General features: G+C 40.7%; 1 protein-coding gene across 1 annotated transcript in view; it reads left to right on the top strand.

Moving 5' to 3' along the window:
* The first annotated feature begins 435 nt into the window (after window positions 1-435).
* NRCAM (neuronal cell adhesion molecule) overlaps window positions 436-19,410 on the top strand; it is a 274,576-nt gene continuing 255,601 nt past the window's right edge. Inside the window, exon 1 of the mRNA XM_067564201.1 lies at window positions 436-1,495. The gene's annotated coding sequence lies outside the window, so the exon portion shown is untranslated. The remainder of the gene's footprint in view (window positions 1,496-19,410) is intronic.

The raw sequence follows: 19,410 nt of genomic DNA, 5'->3' as shown, positions 1-19,410 counted from the left end.
TTTAAAATAAAGTATTTGTGAATTGGAGGGATATAAAGGTGTTTGTACTGATCCCATTTGCAGAATCGGGGCCTTTAATACTAACAACGCCTAACTGCGACAGAGGTAAAACCATTCACCACCTGTCTTCCTTTTGTGGTACTCATTAGCCAGCGATTTGCATTTCTGTCCACTCCAGGGCCAGGGCGCAAGCAGACTAATCTGCAGCTGGCTGATCAGAGCCAGTGTCATAAAGAAAAAGCCTGTTGGTTTATTCTTTACTAAACACTGTGTGGAGGGAGGAAGATGTTCAGAAAACACGTTTAAGGTGGAGTAACTCCCCTTCCCCTCCCCAGCGTTGGAAATACTTCTATGAGCTGTAGCTCTCTGGGCTCATCTTTGCTTAGGGCACACGCTTGTGCTGCCAGTGGCTGTTCTTCGTCCGGCCTTGGGGCTGGGGTAACAAGTTGCTGGCAAGGCAGGGCCATGCCTTTATTAGTCTGCGGCGCACACTCCCCAGCGAAAGCCCCTGAGCCTGGGCGCGCCCCGCCTGGCGTTCACGAGTCCAGGCGGCTCACACGTCCGCCGCGCCGCCTCCCAGCCCATCAGGTGCTCGCTCAGGGCAGCTCCTCTGTCCGGCTCCGGCTCCCCGGCGTGAGCGCGCGCGCGCCATCTCGGTCCCCCTCCCCCCCCCGGCGGGCGCGGCCCCGCTGCGCTGTCGGGGGCGGTGGGGAGGGGATAGGCTCGGGAGCGCGCCTCTGAGCTGTTCGCTGCTGCAGCCTGTCGAGCGGGGCGGAGGGCCAGGGGCTCGCCGCGGGAGGTGCGCGCCGTACTCCCCAGCCGGGCAGCGGGGTCGCAGCCAGCCGTGAGTACCTACCCTCCGCGGGGAGCCTGAGGAGGGGCCGCCGCCCTGCGGCAGCGGGGAGAGAGGCGGCGGTGCTGCTGCTACTGCAGCGCCGGGCGAGGGGAACCCGCGCCTCTCCGCCTGCCGGAGCCCCGCGCCCCAAATGCCCAGCGAGCCTGGCGGGCGGGCGCACGCCCACCCCCGGCCAGGTGGACCGGCCCCGGCCGCGCTCCTGGGGCTGGGCTGGCTGCCGGCGGGCACGGAGGGGCGGCGGTGGCTAGTCCGGGCGGGGCGGGGCGGGCAGCGGCGGGGTCTGTGGCGAGCCTTAATCCGGCGCGGGGCGGCTGGAGAGCGAGCCCTGCTGTGTCCTCCCTCCACCCAGGAGCTCGCGGTTTGCCGGCCGGGTCCTGCCCAGGGTAGCTGCGGTGGGGAAGCGTCTGCCCCGGAACCGGGGGCGTCTGTGGAGCGGGAGCGAGAGCTGGAGCGAGACCTCCCCCACCCCCGTTCCGGGGCAAAGGCGCGTGTGCGCGCGGCACCTGCCGCTGGGTTGTGTGGACGCGGGCTGGATGTAACGATTTATACACACCCACCTTCGTGGACGTGCGCACATGCGTCTGTGTCTTTCCCTAGCTCCTCATCCTCCGTCTACCCGCGGCCCCGGCCAGGATGTAGGTGCGTGTGAGGCCCCCGCGCATTGCTGTAGCCCGGGCTTAGAAGGCAGCCTAGCAGCGCAGCGCAGCGCAGCCTCATTGCAGCGGCTGCCGGGGGCTGGGGCAGCGCTACAGGTGCGGGCTGGGAGGGGCGGTGCGGTGCGGTGCGGTCCCGATCCCGGGACACGGGCTGCTTGCGAGCGGCAGGCGCCTGACGCTGCGTGGCTGCGTGGCGGGGGAGGACTGACTGCGCTGCTGCACGGCTGCTGGTCGGAGAGTCTCTCTCATCCCTGCTGCCCCCCGCCGCCGCCGCCCCCCGGCCATGGCTGGAGACGCTGCACGCGTCTTGCTCCTTCTGCACTGAGCGGGACGGGGCAGGACCGAGCGCTGCTGGGCTGGGCTGGCCTCGCGCGCGGCGCGCTCTGCCGAGCCGGGGAGGTCGCCATTTCACGCGCGGAGAAGGGGGCAACAGGCGTTTGCAGTGGGGCGCCCTCTTCCCCTGCCTCCCGCAGGCTGCCTTTTCTCACCCTTGCACGTAATGCGCAGCGGCGAAGGGAAGGCTCAGGCCCCCTCCCCCGTTCCCATCTCCCTGATGATGCACGGAGAGAAGGAGCTGTCTATGCTGAAGTAACAACCTGCCTAGGATTACGGTTTAATTGCCCCCATGCACGCTGCTAAACGCTTTTCCGTCTGTGGAGCAGTTTTCTGAGGAGTACTGAATCTGTTGCTGGGGGATCATTCACTGCTGCTAAAGCATTAGTGAATTGTCACTAGTTAGTGCTACTTTTTCTTGTTAGAGATATCCATTTATATAGACCAACATTAGAACAGGACCAGCACAATCTCATGTGAAACCTGTCAAAATATATCATTATCGTTTGAGAGTGTACAGTGTGTTTAATAAAACCATTTTATTTTTAACCCAGAGGTGCCCTGCAATAAACAGGGTACTACCTAATTAATCACCTTCCTTTCCTCAATAACAGCCTTCCTTTCCTTGTCATTAAATATATATGTACATACCAGTAAATATACCCTATGGTTGCAACAGCTTAAAGGTACATAGATACGCAGGTGTTCATCTACTCCTTTGTTCTTCTTCTTCCCTGTTAATGGTAACTAATGCAGAAAATGACCATAAAGTCGGTGCTACAAATGTACTTTCCCTCTAGTTAAAAAGTAATGATTAACCTGACCGTGATCTGTTACTATACCGCTGAGCACAGAAAATAATTTTTGAAGTTTTGTATGTGTTTCAACCAAGGCCTTGGAGGTCAGTAGTAAGTTATATCTGATTATCACAAAAAATCACAAGTCTTCTAAGCTATTCAATATTTAAGACCATACTGTGCTTTAGTTAAATCTCCAGTGCTGCTCCATGTTGGCTAACAGATTATGAAAGGTAGTGCAAAACATGTATTTAGTGTTTGTATTGTGAGGTAAAAGACATAAAAATGCTGCAGACTATGGTGTGTGACTAGTATGTCTCACATACTGCATGTCATGGAAGTCTAATACTATTCGGTTATGATGTGAATTTTTCTGTTTCCTAGGATCTGATTATGCACTCTTCACTCTGACAAAACTTTTGAGTGAGGAGGGGAAGATAATCCCCTTCATTTTGTTGTTCCCATTCTTCAGCCTTGTAGTATTTCCTTCTCTGTTGCTTTGCTGTTAAAACACGTTTTAAATTTGGGTCTAGTGTATACTGTGGAACAGTGGATAAGATTTAAAACCCAATCCTACACTCATTAAAGTCAATGCTAAAACTTCCATTAATTGCAGCAGCTGCATGATCAATTCAGTTGTTTGACACAATGAAGCTTACACTTTAAAATTGAAATCATTGGGCACTTCTCAGTGTCTGTGGGCATCTGTCCCTCATTTTAGATTTCAGCTCTGTGTATGTGCCGTATGAAAAATCTCCAAACTTTGGTCAACAAATACCTATATTTGTCAGCTGAAAAATGTAAGATGATGTTCAGATGATACAGTATTGAATCAAGAATGCATTTGAAAAACAATTTGCAGGGGCAATAGACATCCTATTTCTAATTCAGACTGTTTTATCTACTATATATTACCATGTATTTGAAGTGGGTTATAATAACATAAGCATTTTAGGGAAATCTATATGCAATTAGTTGAAGGCTGTACTCATTATAAAATGTTTAATTACTGAGCAAATGACTTAAATTGTTAAACAAGTGAATATTTTAATACAAATTACAATAAAACTATATTTAAAGATGGAAATATTTGTGAAACAGTCATGATATCTAATCTGTGATGTACAATTAATGTTAATATAGGATTTTTTTATGCGGGGGCTATTAAAACAAAATAATATTACCAGTTGGGAGAATATATAGGGTCAGAGTCTGATGCCCTTATTCTGCAATTAGTCTCACTGGCCTCAATGGGAATACTGGCAAAATAAGATAACACTCATCTTGAGTAGGGGCAGTGGAATCTGACCCTTAATAAGCATGCTTTATATCTGCTGTGGAAAAGATTGTCTAATCATTATTAAATCTGTCTTTATGTTTTTAGAGAGAAGGGTTGTAATAGAGAAAAGGATAAGGGTGTAGACAGTCGGTTGATATGGTGCACGCTTCACTTTACTGGTGCTGTGGGTTAGGTCCTGCTGTGTTGGGCAATTGCCTTCTATTATGAACTCTTCAAAGATGACAGCATTTAGCTACAAGGTTATAATTGCTTAGCAGAGTTAATGGGAGAGTTTACCTGTTTTACTGATGTGTAGGATTGAAATTTCAAGTCAATAAATGGTGATTTTATTGTTTAGTGAAAAGTGAATCTCTATAGTTACTATTTGAATAGCAGAAATTCTGAGTGCAAATAGGCTAATTGGTCTATTACACATCTTAAACTATAGATTAAATATAAAAAAAGCAATGCTAAATATATCTGTTTTGCAGATCCGTAGCTCAGTTCTATAGTTTCTCCAATTGTCCCAAATCACCTTGAATTGAGATATTATTTACCCTACATTTTTCTTGCTGTTAGATGAAAAAGCCAAACACAATCAAAGCAGACTTTGTTATGAAGTGATATTGGGACGGGCTTGTAATAGTTCTTATTGCATGTAGGTTTACATTCTGTTTTATATACAGAGCAGGAAACTAGTGGAAAGCAACACTGAAAAATATATGTCCCAGGAGTGTAAACTGAGGGAATGAAGTAGGAGGTCATCTACTCTGCAATATGCAATTAATTTGATGTAGCCTTCTTGAGTGGGCTGATAGCATTTACAAAATTCAGTATATTTTCTTTATTGTGATGATTTGCTGAATTTTAAGATAGCAAGCAAATAGTGCCTATTGCGTGTTACAATAAAGATACAGTCACTTTATATATACAGGTTCGATTAATATTGTAAATTGTATTATTCATATTTTCATTTAAAAGATGTTCTAAGCTTCAGTACATCATTGTTTAAGATTAACATGATGCTCCCTAAATTTCATCATACTGTGTGTTGATCAGGAAAGCATAGTTGCAAGCTAGCTATATTGCATTCTTCTGAGCCACTGAAGGCTTGCTGAGCTTTTCAGTTATTTACCTCAGTAGAAAACTGAAAGAAAAAAAAGTGAACAAAGGAGGTCTGTTTTGCTTGTCCCACTTGCTGGGTTGTTGTCAGTGAAGGAGGGGATAGAGCTGGGTCAGAGTTGAAGAACACTAAAAAGAGAATTCAACTCTGATGTTGAAATTTGAATGATAACTTAGTTTGAGTGCCAAGTGCATTTGTTTGAATTCAAAAATATTGTATTTATGGAAGCTGTAAGTGACAGATGGTAATGGACCAACAGAGAGAGAGAGAGCTAGATTGTATAGCTAGAAATGTATTCTGTCCCTGATTAAGCTGCTCAGTAAACACCAAATTAGCTGATGAAATTTTTAATATTGTCGCTAGTGATGCTAGACATTGTGCAACATTAGACATTTGATTGTGTGAATAAAGGGCAAGCCCCTTGCAGCTGGCATACATTCAGATTTACTTGTCTAGCCTAATTGCATTGCAAATATTCGTCTTGACCACTCCTCAGTCTTCCTCTCGTAGTGTTTGTTGAATAAATACAGAAATGTTCATCTGGATCTTTTATTACTTCCTGCATTGTTTCAGATTTGAAGTGGTTCAATTCATAATGTGATTACAGCTTCTCCTTGTTAACTTTTAGTATGGAAGCATAACAGCTTGAATTATAAAATGTTCCTGTAAGAGTTCACAGTACCCCTTTTCTGCTTTAAGCAACTATACTGTATGTAGAAGCAGTATTTGATCCAAAACCTCTCAGATGTGCACAAAAAAAAAAAAAAAAGAGCCAGATGAAGAAAAAGAACAGTTCAGAAATATGAAGACGTGATAATTTTAAAAAACAGCCACATTAGAAAAGAGTTTGCCTTTCACATTATCAGTTAAACAATACACAATTAAGGCTAACTTGGCTTCTCTTCTTTTTTTTTATAAATCTACACATAAGATCTCTAATTTTGATGAGGCAGAAGGAGAATGTTAGCCCTAATTATGTGTTGTTTGCCTGGACCATTAAAATATCTTAAGACCTTTCAATTTCAGCTGTTTTTAACTACATAATTATCGCTGCTGCTGTTTAATACTTTGCCTTAGAAAAAAAGAGATGATCTGTAACTTAATTGTTGGATATATTAATATCACTGACCTATATTCAGGCCCTCATTCTAGACAATATCCGCAAATATATAGTAATTTTAAAAAATAATTGTCCCAGAGAAGGGTTACCAAGATGCTTATAAAATTAGCATATCATGATCTTTCACTATTATAACCCTTTTTTCTCATTTTCCCCCCAGTATCTCTTCCTTCCTGTTTGTAGTCATCCTTGCTGTGTTTGTCTAATTTAGATTGTAAAATGCTCTGGCTAAGGACCTTCTGTTTCATAGGTCTGTAAGGTGCCGTTTACACCTATATAAATATCATCACATTTTTTTTAGGAATAACACCAATAAAGAGATACTTACTGGCTTAAATGAATTAAGAAGGAAAAATTAAAATTTGCTACAGGGTTTGGACAGAATAAAATACATTTTTGACCAGTGTGTGCACAAAGTAACTTCATACAACATTTTATGAGAGAACTCAATTGTAGTGTGCTAGCTCACCTGTAAGGATGAATCATTTAACAGAAGGCACTAAGTGATGACATCCTCTTCTGCAACTCTCACTGGAGATCATACTGTAGTACAAAAAGTTTGGTGTATGTGGAAAGGAAAGGCACAGTGGGAGGAGAAAGGCTGTAGAAGCTGGTGGATAGGGAGCAAAATCTATTGTGTGAAAGGCTTTCATTCAAATGAAAGAGTCAAGAACAAAATATATTGGAGACTTGGATGGAAAGTAGCATGAAAGAGAGAGTTGGGAATAAAATACTTGGAAGATTTGAGGAGGAAGGACAACAGTCTTTGATGGAGCATTGAGTGTCGAATGGATTGAGAAAGAATGTACACCTTTGGAAACAAATTGGGATGAAAGATTGTGGTATGAAGTGGAGGAACAACAGTGGAAAAGAGAGCTAATGGAGGTGAAAGTGAAAAGTAGAAAGAATCCTCAGACAAGATCAGAAGCAGAAAAGATCAGTTACTGAAGAAGAACAGTAAAAGGAAGAGAAAATAGAAAGAGAATTGCCTTGGTATTGATAGATTTTCAGTTCAGTTATAGGATGCAATACCAATGCTTACAACAGGTCATTTAAAGGTTAACTGTGCATGTTCCTACCATTTCCCTGAGACCAGAATCTGCCATTTAGTAAGGGCTGTTAAAAAATGTTTGTAATAATTTCATGCAGCTGTTATCCACACTGGAAGGGTCAAATTCATCTTGTATAATAAGCAGGCACTCACCTACTTACATCAGTGCTTTCTTCCTAGTAGCTGGGTCAGGAGTTCTGACCCATTGTTGATCCAGCCATTAGGTGGAATAGGAAGAAAGGGGTGCTCTGACCTGTCCACTGCTCCAGCCTTCCAGTGGTCTAAGAAGGAGGGAATGCCACTGTGCTGTTGCTGCTTCCCTCACTGGGTGGGCTGAGTGCTCAGTTCTCCCCTTCTTGCCACTGCCATTCTTTGATGGACTGAGGAGGAAGGCGGCTCTCTGGTCCATCCACTGCTGCTAGTCTTGCTTCGGGTGGGCTGGAGGCTCTTTTCTCTTGCAACCTGATGTTGCAGACTTTAGGTAGGCTAGGGACAAAGTGAGCCCCCCTAACCACTGTTGTTACTCCTCTCTTCTGGAAGACTAGAGCCACCTCTTCACTGGTTTGCCTCTGCTGTAGCATTGCCACTCTTGTGGTTTCGTTGGTGGCTTGGTGAAGGTGTGGGGGCCGTGGTTTGCTTACCACTGGTACTACCACTTCGGGCATTCTGAGTTCCAGTCCAGTAGGAGAGAAGTCCTAACTATTGCATTGTGCGGTGTGCTCTGGATAGAGCCAGTTGAAATCTTTTAGGGGTTTTTTGTGTCAAAAAATGGCTCTTTTTTCCTTTTAAATAAATAAAAATTGTTGACTATTGACATTTTTTATGAAAAAATTAATGTCTTACAAATTTTTATTTTTAATGAAAGCGTCAAAATATTATAGAAAATCTTTGTATACCAAAATCAGTTATTTGATAAATGAAAAATATTGATAGTTTTTGGTTTTTGTTTTTGTTTGTTTTTTTTTTTCATTCCCCCCCCCCCTTTGGTTTTGAACACTTTCAAATGCAGGCTTTGAATTTTTTTTTTTTTTTTTTTTAAACAAAAATAATTTTTTCCCTTTTCTGTCCAGTTCTAGTTCCCTGTGTGTTGGGGATGCCCCTTCCAGTCCAGAAGAGGGCCTGTGTAAGATGATAGGCTCTCACCACCAGAGGAACCTGTGGCTAGGGCAGGGCATCCTACAGAGTCCTCTGCTGGAGGACTTAGGGTGAGAGAGAAGATGCCTCCTGGACCTTAGCCTAGCTTTCCTGAAGACTGAATGGTGTGTTAGGGATGAGGGAACCCTCAGCAGGAAGATCATCAGCAGTGGGATTTTCTGCAACCCAGCAGAGATTTTATGGGTGGTCTCTATTGTAACCACCACCATGGGGCAGGGCTACAGGAGGTTCATGTGAAGGGGAACATAATACCTCATATAATCTTAACCCAGTCTTGGGCATGGTTGAGCATAAAGTAAGTGAGGTGATTATTGAACTGAGCTGACTTCATTCTTTTACTGTTTTCTTTTCTCTCTCTTGACTATGTGTGCTGCATTGCCTGTCTAATTAAACTAGGTGCCTAAATGGCTCCAATCACTGAATAACTCCCAAGTATTTAAAAATGGAACTAAATAGTCCTCTTTTCTTTTCCACTCTGTTGGAGCATTAGCATGTTTAGTTTGTAGACTTTATTTCTACATTGTGTGCATCTGAGACAGCGAAGAGCTCATCAAGGGAAAACCTAGTCAAAGAGATGAATTTTGCATTTAGTGTTGAACATAGCAAGGCATGTAGGTATTCTTGGCTCTTGCAGTAGTAAGTTTCAGATTCTGGGTATGGCTCCTGGGACAGATCTATCTCTCATGCACACAAGGCTCCCCTTATTAGTCAGCAGTTTCATGGTTCCAGTGGAAGGTAGCTATTGTATTAGGGTATAGCCATAGATGTAATAGTGATTATCTCAGATAGCTAGGCCCAGTCCTGTGCAGGGTTTTGTGACCCAATGTATCTATTAGAATGAGAGAACAATTTTATGGCCAGTTGTAAATGGAAGTGGGCATTTTGCTATTTGGGCATTCAGTAGCATTGAGAAGCCCCAAAGCTAGGATGTGACTCATAGACTCGAAGGTCAGAAGGGACCAATATGATCATCTAGTCTGACCTTCTGCACAACGCAGGTCACAGAACCTCACCCATCCACTCCTGTAATAGACCCCTGACCTATGACTGAGTTATTAAAATCCTCAAATCATGGTTTGAAGACTTTAAGGTACAGAGAATCCACTAGCAAATGAGCTATGCCCCATGCAACAGAGGAAGGTGAAAACTCCCCAGAGCCTTTGCCAATCTGCCCTGGAGGAAAATTCCTTCCCGACCCCAAATATGGTGATTAGTTAAACCTTGTGCATGTGGGCAAGACTCACCAGCCAGACACCCACGAAAGAATTCTCTGTAATAACTCAGAACCCACCCCATTTAACATCCCTTCACAGGCCATTGGCATATCTACCACCAGTAGTCAAAGATCTGACTTAACGGTGTGAGGGCAGATGCCTATGGGGATAGGGATGTTCTAGCGGAGGTACATTCTAAACCCTTCCTTTCTTCTACAAGCATCACCTCAGTCTTGCCAGGGTTCACAGGTTTTCTCTGCAAACATGGGAACTAGAAACTTCATCTTTTTAAAACAAAAGCTGAGATACTCATATAATTGTCTGGAGCTTTAAGTACAACATCAAATCGTGAGAGTTGGCAACATGGTATTAGGGATGAATTTGGCCTAGTATGTAAAGCAATAGATATCAAAATTTAAAACTGAGTATGTGCATACAGTGTATATAATATATGTGCATGCACACATGCAGTGGAGAGGATTGATTCTCCTCTTTCTTACATTGGCATAAATTAGGAGTAACTCTAGTATGGTTACACTGATATAAAGCCAGTGTAAGTGACAGGAGGATCATGCATTTGAGCTTTGGTTGCTGTGAACATGAGCTGAGCTGTAGTGGCTCTTTGTGAGTTAAAAATAAAATGCCAGGGCTTTTAAAGTTAAAGTTTTAAATGCTCAAAAGTGAATGTCGCTGGAAAGATCTGTCTTATATATTTATAATGTGCCCTTCACTACAGCTCAGCTCTATACAAGTGTTTTGTCTTTCAGTGTTCAGAAGGGCATTTCAGATATTGTGTGGTACATATGGAGGGGGGTGCATATATTTTTCCCTTCTCAGTTTGATTGGGATGGAGTATTTGAAGCCAACCGAACGTTCAAAGTTGTCATTTACCCTAGTTTTATCTTTAAATCTTTTAGTCTCAACAGAGCTTCTCAGACCATAATGTGAGTGTCTTTTATAAACCTAAATAAATATAGCGTGGCCAGGAAATATGGCTTTATGTGTCTCACTTTAGGCAACTGTATTTGAAAATATTCTACCATTTAGTAAATGTTGTTGTAAGAGAAGCTGTACAATCCAGTAGTGGGATCACAGTGGAGAAGACAGAGTTGAGAAGAAGGTGCCTGAAGCAAACAGAAACTAAAGAGAGGCTGGAAAATGGCATGGAGTCTTGGAGGAGAGAGAAAACTGAGAGCAGAGACTAGGGGCTTGGAACAGAGAAGATGAATGTCCGTATCATTAAGATGCAGAGGGAGAAGACTGATGAGATGCTGCCAGTAAATGGAGGCCAGAAAGGAATGTAGTTGAGTTTTATCTATGATACAAAACAAACTGATCTCATATGTTTATCACATTTATGAGCAATTTCCATGAAAATGGTATGTTTAAAACTGTTCTGTATATTTTTTGGAACATTTAAAATAATTAGAAATAGTTCTTTAGGGTTTTGCAAAACCTAAACCTCTCTGATCTTCTGTTTCAAGTGTTGTACATTTAAAAAACAAGCATGAAAGTAATGGGGAGCTACAAGAGGGACATGAGTATTAATGTGGGATTTTTTTCTTAGTTGAATTGAAAGATGAGCTAGAAGCATTTTGATGTGCAAAACAGCAAGCTTGCTGTAGGCCAAGGAATCGTTCAGAGGAACTTTATAGGGTGGAGCTTATAACCTGGCTTTATCATCCCTTTTTGACTGTATCTATTGTAATCCAAGGCCAAATGGAAACAAAAAAAAAAAAAGAGAGATTCCTTTTAGTAAAACAGCAGTTGAGTAAAGTACAGTAAATGATGTAAAAATAAGTTCAAGTAAATAGAAATAAGCAATATTCCAAAACTTGTCTGTGATGGATTAATACCTGGACCCTTTTAGAGTGGGAAATACAAGACCATAGGAATGTTTGCAATTTAAAATACCAGTCTTATTTACATGTTCAGCAGCAAACCATGCAAACGCAAAATGCTCCGAAAAATACAAAATTCGAATAGGGCAAAACTATGATTTCTTGTAAAAACATCGAAGCCCTGTTTTTATGGATGGCACAGTTAACTGTCAATCAAATCTTTTTGGACTGCTAAACAGAGCAAGTGGTACAAGACCTCATTGTAGTAGAATAGTACAAGTGCTACAAAATTTCTTAATGAGCATTTATTTATTTTAAAAATAATTGAATTACCCCTCTATTGTTTTCTGCTGGTCAGTTAACACAAATGTGGCCCTTCACTGGTTGGTTTCTTAATTTGATGGTTATGTATCACATCCATATTGAGGTTAATTTTTTTGAATAAGAAACATTGATTTATGTAGAGGTAAAAACAGTTGTGTAAGAGTAGTGAAGGTGAGTAATTGTTTAGCATGATCCTAAAATGGTATAACTAGGAGAGACTTGATGAAATTAAGCAAAGTAAAGCTCGTTCTGAATGTCAAACATTATTCCTAATATTTGTACTAGACTGTAGAATAGTCTTCCAAAGCAAATAATGGAAGTTCTGTCACTTGAGTTATTTACAAATGGCCAGAACAAAACACTAGGAAACAAGTCTACACAGACAGGGAGTTTGAGGAAAATTAATACCAAGTAGGTATTTTTTCTCACCTCTAACTCTTATAATTCTGCAATGATTGAGATGTGTAGCACATGTTAAGCCTGTGACAGCAAAAGGAGTTGTGAGTGGATGCAATTACAGTCTGCCATCAGCTTTTTACTCTAATTTGTTCTGACCTGGCTTCTTGCCTCTGCAGCATATTGGATATGGGAATCTTGTACCTATTTACTGCTAAAACATATCATGTATAGCTTGAGTTTCCTGTGATTTCAAAAGTTCTTTTTACTTGGGGCCAGATGGGGCTTGGAGCACACAACATAATACATTCTTTTGATTCATATCTTCAGATCTTTTTGAACACATCAGAAGGCAGTCTGATTGTTTGTAAATTACACTTTTATCTTGTATGGTAGTACCATCTTGGTCCATGACAGTTTGTGAGTGTAAATTAGAGGAGTATTCAGTGGAGTTAGTAAGGGTGGTATACATGGTGAATTGGGCCATGATTTCCTGGAATATATCATAGTGCTTCTGTTGGCCAGATTGTCTGACCCTACATGAAGTCTGGGTTCTCTCAGGGTTGTCCTTTACCTAGTGTATTTCAGTGTTTAAAAGATAATTTTGACATAGCGGATGAGCTATTAGAGATATTGAGTTGGCCGTGTTGAACTGTGGTACTTTCTTGGAGAAAGTGAGAGAAGAAAAGGGAAGGAAGGAACAGTTGGCTGGGAAAATACATAATAATTGCAGTCTGTTGCAATGGTGCTCTGTACATTTGATGGAAGGGATTTAGAGAGTCTACTCATTTGGAGCAAGGGATATTAAGCCAAGAACCTATGTGTAGTGTGCCTCAGATAATCACAGTTAGTACATGTTAATGGGGCTCTGTAGGGAAATAATATACACAACATTCTTTGACTAAAAGAGTCACGACATAGACAAGCCAAAATAGGATACAACCGTTCAGATAAGGGAGGATGTGGAGAAAAAATATTGGTGAGGGAGCCAACATAAAGAGTCACATACCATGATGATGAATGCAGTATGAAAACCTAAATATAATAGAGTAAATTGTCAAGATAAATTTGAAAGAGGAGGAAGTAGCAGGTACATGGTAGTAAAGAGGTGGAAAGACTATAATAAGCTCAAGGGGCTGCACAAAAGCAGGTGTGAAGCTGAGACGGGGTGACTGTGCGGCCCACAAAGTATGTCTAGGCTGGACTGTTTACCTGTAGTTAATTGATTACCAGTTGATCTTAGGCTAGGGTAACAAACAATTTAAACCTGGAACAAACACTTGGTGAGTGTCTACACAAGCATCTATAAACATGCTAGCATTTGGAGGAGGAAATGAAAGCACTGTGAACACTGGTTATTTGCAAAGGCAGTACAGATCTCGAAAAACCCTCTTGCAGCATGATGTGCAGCACTCAGATTGAAGGAGTATCTAGAAGAGGGTTTGAAATTAGACTATATAGTCTAGGTATGCACAGAAATCTTCAAATGGGCTTCTATGAGAGGGGTCCCTGCCATTTAATAACTAGCTGGAATATTATGACACCTTTCTTTCATCTTCTGTAAATGTTAAAAACCTCTAAAGGAGTCAATCTTGCTTAAATAATAGACTCCATAGGCTCTCTGTGCTTTAATGGTTACAGTATTTGAAATGACATTGCAGTTTAGCAGGGGAACATATTGAGTAGTGTAAGGTGCAGAAATAATGCTGATACCTAGAATTATGTCTAACATCTATTAGATGATGAAAGGTGCAGATCAAAGTTAATTTTATAAAGACGAGTACATATGTTATTTCAATATGTGCTTTTATCAGCTGTAGGTTTTGTCTGTGGTTGTGTGAATTTGGCCTTGTCTACACTAGAAAGATAAGTTGACTTAACGTAAGTTATTTAACTTAACGTAGTAATTATTGCGGTGGCTGATGTCCACACTACTCTCCTTGGGTCGGTGGAGTGTGTCCTCACCTGGAGCATTTCCACCAACCTAAAATGGGCAGAGTGGAGAGCTCAGAGCCCAGGGCTCCTGGCAGGCTGCCTCACCCCAGCCGTGCCTGGAGCTAGCCCCAGGCTTCTCCCCTTTCCGGCTCACCCCGGGCTTCTTGCTCCTGGGGTGTGGGGTCCAGTTGCCCTGGCTTCTTGCTTCCCTTACCCCCAGGCTCTTTCCCTGCTGGGAGGTGAGGCAGCGTTGTCAATTTCATGGCCCAACCAGGAGGGGGACCAGACCTGGGCTTCTCTGTTGAGCTCTGAGTGGTGAAATTGACAAGAATGACAGTCCCACAGCTGATGTAAGTGTCTACACTGACACTGCATCACCCTAACTAAGTTGACATAAGACCTACACCTCTCGTTGAGGTGGTTTTATGATGTTGGCATAGCAGGGGAGTTACATCGGTGGGAGGAGCATTTTAGTCTATGCAACTCCACTGTTCTGTTGACAAAAGCTGACTTTTTGTCAACAAAACTCTAGTGTAGACCAGCCCTTAGTCTTCAGAATAACCACTGTGGACTGTATCTAAACAATTATCTCTTTCGGATTGCTAGAGTATGCAATAAGCTAAATTTTTGATCTGGCATTAAATGTATGTATGTTTGTTTCTTTTGATACATAGTAGTAGTAATTGAAATCCATTTGATGCTGTGGGGCTCATACATTGAATTACAATTTGCAATATCAAATGCAGTCAGTATGTTTAAATACTCTGCCCTTCAACACTAAACATTACACACCAAAATCAAAGGATCATAGAACCTTTCATCTGTTCCTTGAACCACAGAAGCCCTAAATGTTTGTGAAAGCAGATGGGTAATGCATTCTCTGACTGACCAGGGTTCTTGTGATATATATTTTTTTTTTTTGTAAATTCTGACCCCATAGTTTTTCGGAAAGGGAACAATAAAAACCCTGAAATGATCAGTGGAAGGTAAACACAAAAAATATACCACCAAATCCAAATTATGTGATTAACTTTATTTAACTCACACAAAAAAAGACATTGTCCAAAATGAAAAACTTGCAATTCTGTAAGTAATACCCAGGAACATAGGCCTTACTAGTTAATAGATTGGCAACAACTAAATCCTCATTCTTTAGTGTTTGCCCTTATTCTTCAAGCAAGCATCACTAGTAGCAGCAGAACAGGAGCTTCAGAGCGGTATGTGACTGCCTTGGCTTCCTTTCCCCATAACCAAAGGATTAGCACCCCCATCATAAGCACATCCTGAGGCTCCTTTTCTTGTCTTTCCCTGGAGGCCTTTGCCTGTCCAATCTATGCTGGCATTTAAAGCAGTTATAAGAAAGTAGTTAGAAATCTGAATTCTATCTTGTATGCCTGTAACTGATAGTAGGTTCACAACTGCAGATGCAAGGTTTAAAAGCCTTCTTAAAAAACTGATTATTCTTTTTTTCTTTTCTTTTTTTTTTCTTCTTCAAATTGACAGTTTAGGAACTCCCCTGAACATATACTTTTTTTTTTTTTTTTTTTTTTTTTTTTTAAATGATTTGCTGCAAAGAGATGTTTTTGTGTATGAAAATGCTCATATTAGGTGTAATAAATATCCTGTTCTTCTATTGTTCAGTAGAACTTAAATTCTTTTTCAATGCAGCATGAAAGAACATGTATTGATTAAAATACGTACTTTGCTTGTCAGAAAGTTTTCTTTGATTTTAAAAAAAGCAGGATTTGTAGTTGTTAATATTATTCACTCTTGAGAAAATGAAGGCGTGGATTTATACCCAGCTAGTGTAATTTTTGAATAGAGCTTCTGTGTGAGGGGATCAAGAGCTATATTTTTAAGAAGATAGTGTCCAGCAGCTGGTTTTGTGAGACAGCACCACTGTCCAGCTTGAAGGATTAGAACAGCCATCTTCTCTTAACTAACTTGAACGTCTGTCCGAATAAATGACACAATCTATTGTAAATCTAATTATTTAGTAACTTATTTACAAGTATAAAATTTGGCTCGGGGTATAAGTGAATGTTGGGATTTAATTCTATGATGCTTTGAAGCATCCAAAGTAAAAGAGGCTTTAAGTGCACATCTGCTTTTAATGATATTTTACAATCAAATTATTGGAGATTTATGATTATACAAGAAGCATAACAATTAATTTCAACTTAAAGGAGGTCACCAGATTTGAGGTATTTTGGACAAAAGGGAGGGGAGCAAATTCCAAAATCAGGACTTTCTCAAAGATAACGTGGCCAGCAGCTGCTTCTCATTTATACAAACAGTACTTCAGATCAAGTTCCTCTGCTGATCTCACTGTTGGTGTTATGGCATAGGGTGATATAATAGATGGTCTCTCAGGTAGATAGATCCTAAGCAACTTAAACTTCTAAAAGGTAAGGCCAACACCTTAAACACCACCCAGAAACACATAGGCAGCTCAGTGCAGGTCATGGAGCACAGGTTCAATATGTTTGAGGTGAGATAGTCCACTTCCTAAACAGCCACTGCATTGTGCATCAGGCTCAGCTTACCCGTCATTTTTAAAGGTGTACCTTATGTAGAGTTCATTGCAGTTGGTTAATCATGAATAATGGTCCCAAGGTCTGCATCTGAAAGAGATTGTCACAGTTCCCTGGCCGTACATGAATGGTAAGAAGCTGACCTGACTGTTGCTGCTACCTGATCATCTAGGAGCAGCTGGAAATTCAGTGAGACCCTTAACCTGCAAACCTGTATGACAAATGACAGGTGCACACCCTAATTTGAATAGTAGATATTATTCTCGCTGTATCCTCTAGCTGCATATGTGAAGACCTAAATCATTTAGATTTAGATATTACACATTCACTTCTGTGAACAGTACATTTTTTCTCACATGGTTAATTGTCAAAGTACATACAAAAACATTGACACTTTCTGTTCAATTCCATAGTATGTAGGCATATGTGAAGTTATTTCAAAGTCACTTTAGACTGGAGAGCTGTTACTGATCTGGCATCAGCGTAAATTGAAAGTAACAACAGTGAAGTCAATGTGAGTGTGTGAGTGAAATCTGAATCAAGCCTTTGATCTCTTGTTCTTTGATTCATTTATCATTTGATACTACTTTGACACTATAAATATTTCCATATACCTTAGTGTTATTCCAAGACGTATTCAAAATGTATCTGAAGAATAGAAAATAGATTTATGCATTAAACATTAGTAAAGCAATACCAATGCAGATAAATTCAACTGATTGTGCCAGCTGATTTATTTTTAAGAATAATGTAAATTAACATTTCCCCAAAGGGGAGAATATAGTTCTTTCTTTCCATATAACATTTTAAGCATACGGTCTTCTGTCAAATTGTAGTCTAAACGTGTTCTTATTTTGTTTTTCCTGATGGACCAAGTTAAATACGTGTGGGAAAGTGTAGGGATACTATTTTACATTTTTACTGATGGCACATTGTATCTTAATTGCAACTTTATATTATATTAATAATTATCTCTAGTTTTATATGCAGTAAGTGTCAATAGTAGATGCACTGTTTAAATAAGGCAGCAATCCAGTTCCTGAGTGCAGAGACTGAAAATTCAAAGGTCATTATCCAGATGACAGAACCAGAAATCCTAAGTAAAATGATATAGTAGTACCGATATCCCTTTTAGTACTGGAAAAGTTTATTTTTTAACTGTTTAGAAAGCATAAGACAGTGAAGCAATAGCGATGAATAGTGCAGAAATGAATTAAAAGCTTGGAAGCAGCCATATTTTGCAAATTTAAAGAGGACACTTTTGATTTGAAAATGAACGGAAGACATTTTGCTTTTGGCTTGAAATTTGTTGGGGCTTTTCCTTTCTCCTTATTTTCCATTTTTATGTTGTGTTATCATTTTACTTCAGAGCATTTCACAGAAGATGCATATGAACACAGCATGATGTGTATATAGAGAAAGTATTCATGATGATGTGGTGTGGTATAAAGGTTAAATTTAATTTGCATGAAGTCAGAATGACCATATTACAAATGAATGGCAAAACATTGGCTGAATTGTGCATGTCCTCTCCAGAAGTGTGAGTACAACCTTTAGATCACACCACTATGTATTCTTTATAAGCCACATATGTTGTGTGTATAAAAAAACAAACAAACAAAAACAAAAGACTGTTCTAGGAATGTTTTACAGAGGATTTAAAAATATTATTGGGACTATTTTTTCTAGCTGCTTCTTTAGTTACCATCAGTCCAACTGTACAGGATTCAGAGGAAGCCACAAAAATTGTTAAAAATGACTTAAAATAGCTTTTCTATACCAAAAATCACTGTGGAGACCAAGAGCTAGAAGCTAGTGCTGTTTTTCTTTAGAAAGCTGGGAAATATCCTCTTGTCAATGGTATAAAGCTCACATGTCTAGCCTTGCAGTGTCATGAGATATTGTATCTTAAACCTGTCAAGTGTCCAGGAATTAATATCACCAAGGCTTTGGGACAGGGTCATTTCCACATATGGAAGGAAATGAGGAAAGATTTATTTGGCAGGTTATTTTAAAAATTTGCAGTTGTTAGAAGTAGTCCTGGAGCAGATGGGCAGAAGGCAGGTATTGTGGTCAAAGACACAAATTGCATAATTATGTGATTTTAAAATATCACTTAGTTAAAAATTTCACATTTATCAGCAGCATATTCCCACCACTAATGTAGTATGTGTGGCTGCATGTGTTCCAGAATTATTGCAAAGTGTAAAAGGCATATCCTGGTCTCTGGTGCCTTGGACTTAATTTTTAAAAAACAGTGACATAAAAAACCCAGCAGCAAATTCTGAGTGCAGTTCGTGGATTGGATATAACTGTAGTGCATTTAATAATCAAATGGATCTGATGTCATGAGTATTTTTAACAGGATTAAATGGCTTTATGTAAAATGGATTATCTGTGCTTTTAAAATTTGTTCATTTTAAGGGTGGATACCTCCATTTTATACACAACCCAGTACATTAGGTTTGGAAAGTGGTGCTCTATTGATTAGAATCCTAGATAATACTTTGAGTTCATTTCTCTTTTCACAGTTTAAAGTTTTGAATTTAAAACCTGTGAGTAGTTATTTTAATAGTTTTCAAGATGGATAGCCTCTTCGGGTATGTCTACACTGCAATTTAAAAACTCATGGCCGGCCTGTGCCAGCTGGCTTGTGCTAAGGGGCTATTTAATTGTGGTGTAGATGCTGAGGCTGGAGCCCAGGCTTTAAGACTATGCGAGGAGGGAGGATCCCAGGGCTTGGGCTGCAGCCTGAGCCCAAACATTTACCCTGGAATTAAACAGCACCTTAGCCTG

Source organism: Emydura macquarii, unplaced genomic scaffold (genome assembly GCF_026122565.2).
Source record: "Emydura macquarii macquarii isolate MOO-44397 ecotype Brisbane River unplaced genomic scaffold, CSIRO-AGI_Emac_v2 contig_2636, whole genome shotgun sequence".
Taxonomy (NCBI): domain Eukaryota; kingdom Metazoa; phylum Chordata; order Testudines; family Chelidae; genus Emydura; species Emydura macquarii.
This window is presented reverse-complemented; position numbering and strand designations above follow the sequence as displayed.